This window comes from Thamnophis elegans, chromosome 7 (genome assembly GCF_009769535.1).
Source record: "Thamnophis elegans isolate rThaEle1 chromosome 7, rThaEle1.pri, whole genome shotgun sequence".
In the NCBI taxonomy this organism is placed as follows: domain Eukaryota; kingdom Metazoa; phylum Chordata; class Lepidosauria; order Squamata; family Colubridae; genus Thamnophis; species Thamnophis elegans.
In genome coordinates this window covers 63,932,424-63,938,443 of record NC_045547.1, presented here as the reverse complement: position 1 = coordinate 63,938,443, position 6,020 = coordinate 63,932,424, and positions in this window count along the sequence as shown.

Sequence of the window (6,020 nt, the reverse complement as noted above, 5' to 3'; positions counted from 1 at the left end):
TATCTATCTATCTATCTATCTATCTATCTATCACTGTGGTGGCGCAGTGGATAGAATGCAGTATTGCACGATAACTCACTGCTCATTCCAGGAGTTCGATTCTGACCGGCTCAAGGTTGACTATCCTTCCAAGGTCAGTAAAATGAGGACCCAGATTGTTGGGGTCAATATGCTGACTCTGTAAACCTCTTAGAGAGGGCTGTAAAGCACTGTGAAGTGCGATATAAGTCTAAGTGCTATTGCTATTGCTATTGCTTCTATCTATCTATCTATCTATCTATCTATCTATCTATCTATCTATCCATCCATCCATCCATCCATCCATCTATCTATTTATCATATATCATCTATCTTCAAACATGCACACAAAGATAAAATGTGGTTAACCAGTTTGTGGTTCAGTGACTCATGCAAACATAATTTATTAACTGCCTTTTTTTGAGGTATTCAAATAAAATACCCTACAGTTTCTGTTTCAGTATCAATGTTCTACCACTATTAGTTTAAACTCTAGAATTCAAAATCTTATCAGATGTTTATTTTTGGGATAATAAAACTGCTAATCTGGTGATCTTGGATTCTGCTGAGTGAGTGGTTCTCCTGAATGCCTGCCTTACAGTCCTGCCTTGACAGTTTTGCTAATCAGCCTTCAATCATTCTAGTTTGAACACTTCCTAGGGTAAATGAACTGTATGTAAGTGTACATGAACCCACAAATCAACAGAATACTCACAGTGATTCACTGAAAATGAAAAGAAACTGGTAAAACATAGATTTATTGCATGTAATGCTTTTAACCATTACTGGATTTTGTGGGACACTATCCTTACTCCCCCCCCCCAGCATTTATAGCTGCCTCAATTGAACCAAGTCAACATAAAGCACACTCAATGGAATATATCTAAACCTGAACTTCTAAATACACTTATTATGGTGTAAATCACCATTGTACCCATTGAAATTTATGTTCCATATGAGACATGTCTAGTTTGTAGTGTGTGTTAGATTTATCCATTTTGCCATTTTCTAACTTATATTTATATGAAACATTCAGAGAACTAAAAATCTAAATGAGAAAAAATAAATCAATACTGTAGATTCTTTTGCATGATTTTGTCAGTTTACCTATTGATAAGAATATGCTAGTCGCTAGTTATAATTGAAGGGACATGGTGGCTCAATGGCTAAGACATTGAACTTGTTGATCCCAAAGGTCGACAGTTTGGTGGTTCGAATCCCTAGCGCCATGTAACCAAGTGAGCTCCCATTACTTGTCCCAGCTTCTGCCAACCTAGCAGTTCAAAAGCATGTAAAAATGCAAGTAGAAAAATAGGGACCACCTTTGGTGGGAAGGTAACAGCATTCCATGCGCCTTTGGCATTTAGTCATGCCAACCACATGACCATGGAGACGTCTTCGGACAGCGCTGGCTCTTCAGCTTTGAAATGGAGATGAGCACCACCCCCTAGAGTCAGGAACAACTAGCAAATATGTGCAAGGAGAACCTTTACTTTTAGTTATAATCAGTGGTGGGTTTCAAATTTTTTTAGAACCTCTTCTCTGTGGCTTGCTTTGTGGGAGAGGCTTGCCAGCCATGTGACCAGGTGGGAGTGGCTTGCCAGCCATGTGGCTGGATGGGAGTGGCTTGCCATCCATGTGACCGAGTGGGAGTGGCTTGGCAGTCATGTGACTGGGTGGGTGTGACCAACTTGTAAAATTTGGTGAAACTCACTTAACAACGCTCTTGTTTAGCAACCAAAATGTTGGCTCAGAAACTCTGGCATTTGAAGCACACAAGTCTTAAAGCTGTCAAGTTACAAGACCCTTGCACCCCTAACCCTTTAGAAAAAAAATCCCAGGGCTGTTCAAACTTGACAGCTTTAAGACTTGTGGACTTCAACTCCCAGAATTCCTCCTCTCGCTCTTCATCTTGATGATGTGCGGTGGGCGGGGGGAGGGAGATGGAACCGGTTCTAAACGGCGCTGTAGATTTGTGAAACCTCTTCTATAGAAGAGGTTAGAACTGGCAGGAACCCACCCCTGGTTATAATTGAATTGTGGATTAAAAAGACCACATTTTAAAAAGATCTGATAAATATAATGTAGTCATAACTTGGACAAACATACTGTATATTTATTACTATTAATGCATCATCATCATCATCAATCCGAAGAGGTTATGATGCTGTGGAAGGCAAGCAATATAAAGCAAATGAAAATTCCTGTTGAATTACCTCATTCTACTTCTTTCTTTTGACAGAAACAGATGGAATTTGATTTTGTCCCAATTACTCTGACCTGAGAATAACCACACTTTAATGTAGAACTAATGAGGTGGAAAAGGTACAACAAGAAAAAAAAATCCCCTAAACACCATAAATATAGATAGTGAAAAATAATCAAATGACAGGTAGAATAACAACAAACGACAGATGATTTATTGATTAGATTCAGTCCCACAATGGAACTACAGCAAGTCATTTACAATGCTGCTGTTAGAACTTGGAAACTAGCCCAGGGACACAAAGGGGAAGGTCTCACTCATCCCTTTCTTTTCAGCAAGGTTTTGCATTGTTACACCATTCCAGTGGAGGCTTTGAATGTTACTTCACTTCTTTTTGCTTTACCTGCAGTGCAGCTGATCTAACTCACTGTCAGATTAAACACATATCCTCAGCTCTGTCCATGAGACAGAGCATTAGGGCTGTCTGTTCGATCGCTGCCCCAACACACTAAATGGGATGTCGAACGAGGATCAGTGCATTAGCAGAAAGAGCCAAATGCACATGGTATTATTAAGGGTGGATAAATTGTAGTTTTGATCTAGTAGTAGATCATCAGATGACATATAGTAGTTTCTGGCTACAAATTAGCAAGAAAAGCCTTTATCCAAGCCCTAAATTAAACTGTTAGCTTTTCTGACATGTAGTAATTCAAATCATTGTGTAGGGTACCCTAGTATTCGTGGATTCTGTAGTTTAGCTTTCCCCCAGTCATCCCCTTCCAGATGTGCGGACATTGTTTACTAGCATTCCCAAACGACCATGGTCAGAACTCTGGTTGTTAAAGTCCACACATCCAGTTGGGAGCCCAGGTTGGGGAAGACTTCTGTAAACATTATCATTTTGCAGAAAGTCAAGCAAAATCCAGAAAGTAAAAGATACATAGTTCATAGACAAGATTAAGAGAAGTATTAACAGAATAACAGAGTTGGAAGGGTCCTTTGACATCTTCTAGTTCAACCCCCTGCTCAAGCAGGATACTTTATACCACTTCAGATAAGTGGTTGTCCCATCTCTTCTTAAAAACCTCCAATGATGCAGCACCCACAACTTCTGGACACAAGTTGTTCCACTGACTAACTGTTCTAACTGTCAGGAAATTCCATCTTATTTCTACATTGGGTTCCCCCCCCCTTATTAGTTTCCATCTATTGCTTCTTGTTCTGCTTTCAAGTGCTTTGGAGAACAGGTTGACCCTCTTTTCTTTGTGGCAACCTCTTAGATATTGTGACACTGCTATTATGTCACCCCAGTCCTTTTCATTAAACTAGATATACCCAATTCCTGTTGCAGCACACTGCTGGGTCATATTTAAGGACTGTCCACTAGGACTTCAACAGTCTTCTCATGGTTCCTGCTATTGACCGAGGTTCTACATATTCTATATTTGATTTTTATTGCCTAAATGTAGAAATTTATTTTTTCTCATCATTGATTTTCATTTCGTTATATAGAAACCAGTGTTCAAGTCGAGATGAAGTCTATTTCCTCAAAGGAAGAAGTTATGAAATGCTTCCTAAGTTTGCAAGCTTAGCACATCTACATAGAACATAGCACAACTTCACAGGACATTTTCATCATTTCCCTCTTTTTCTTAATTGCATTAGTTCCCAGTTTGTTCAGAATTCCATTCTGAATCTTGAAAGTTCCTCATAGCTTAAGAGTGAAGTACCTAGAGAAGGGGTGTCAAACTCATGGTGTCATGGTGTCATCATGTGATGTATCGGGACTTTTTCCCCTTCGCTAAATCGGGCAAAGGTATGGCCAGCACATGACACATCTGGCCCATGAGCTGGGAGTTTGACAGCCCTGACTTAGAGGCTGTTTTGTCTTCATACATATCTAACCTAAATTCCACTACTTTCAGCAGAGATTTTTTGTTGGTACCGCAGTTGTAATTTTTGGAAGTTACCTTGATGGAAAAGACATTTGAAAATATTTGTTATCTTCAGCAAATTCTTTTTAGTGCTAATGATTCTATGGTGATTACTGTAAGAATCTCACTTTAAAATTATTTCAATGTTTTGAAAACATTATCGAAAGGTATGAAAGGATAGATTGTGGCTTAAACAAGATAATAAAATATGATAGGATATTTATCAATTCAAACATTAATAAGCTGACAATGTTTATTTCAAATAAATAGACATATTAACTAAAATAGGTAAAAGACCTTGCATGGCATCACAGACCCATAAACAAACCTGAACTTGGAAGCATATAAAACTGCAAACCTGATTTGTATAGAATGCAGCTGTATCCATAGCAGAGATTGGTTTCAAATTTTTTTACAATCTCTTCTGTAAGTGTGGCCTGCTTTTTGGGAGTGGCTTGCTGGCCATGTGACTGGGTGGGAGTGGCTTGGCAGTCATGTGACTGGGTGGGCGTGGCCAACTTGTAAAATTTGCTGAAACTCAGAAATTCTGACATTTGAAGCACGCAAGTCTTAAAGCTGTCAAGTTACAAAACCCTTGCACCCCTAACCCTTTAGGGAAAAAAACCAGGGGTGTTCAAACTTGATAGCTTTAAGACTTGTGAACTTTAACTCCCAGAATTCCTCCTCCAGTCATGTTGGCTCAGGAACTCTGGCATTGAAGTGTGCAAGTCTTAAAGCTGTCAAGTTACAAGACCCTTGCATCCCTAACTCTTTAGGGAAAAAAACCCCGGGATGTTCAAACTTGACAGCTTTAAGACTTTAAGTTTAGATAGGACTCTTAGAGGCGGGTGGGGAGATTGGTGAGCCAGCCAATCAGTGAGTGGTGGGCAGGGCAAGCATGATGCGGATGGGCGGGGGAAGGGAGCTGGAACCGGTTCTAAATGGCACAGTAGGTTTGTGGAACCTCTTCTATAGAAGAGGTTAGAACTGGCAGGAACCGCCCCTGATCCATAGCTAGTTGAATATCACCTCCCTGATTAGAGAGACCATCAACCCAAACAATCCCAAACTGGGCTAAACTTTAATGTAAATTCAATTCAATTTAATATCTCATCTAGTTCACAATTGTCTTGACACCTTCTTTAGAACATCCACCACTATGCTTGGATCATATGGAGAACAGTGAGACAATTATATAAATAATTATTTCTTTTATTTTTATTTATTTAGTTTGTCAAACATGTACAATGTAACAGGTATAAGTATAAACATGAACATGAACACAGAATGAGTACATGTAAATGGGGATGGTAAGACAGGGACAGTAAGCATGCTGGTGTGCTTATGCACACCCCTTTTACGTAAGGTGTTTAGGAATGGGGCGAGGTCCACAGTAGACAGTTTGAGGTTAAAGCTGAGAGGGTTTGAGGATGTAACAACTGAATCAGGTAGAGCATTCCAGGCGTTGACCACTCTGTTGCTGAAGTCGTATTTTCTGTAATCGAGTTTGGAGCAATTTACCTTGAGTTTGTATCTATTGTTTTCCCATGTATTACTGAGGTTGAAGCTGGAGTAGTCATTGACAGGTAGGACATTGTAGCAGACAATTGTGTGTACTATGGTTAGATCAGACCATATTTATGGTGTAGTATTTATACTATGCTTAGGTCAGACCATATTCATGACATCACAGTTTTTCCAGCCACTGAATATAAAGGTTAAATAAAAATAGTGATAAAACAAAGATTTCCTGTACACTTTATGAGATGCCTCTAACTCCACCCAGTTCACCAAATACATTAATTGAAAGTATTTAAAATTATCTAGAAGTCTAGGAATGCTCATAAAGATCTAGTACCTTC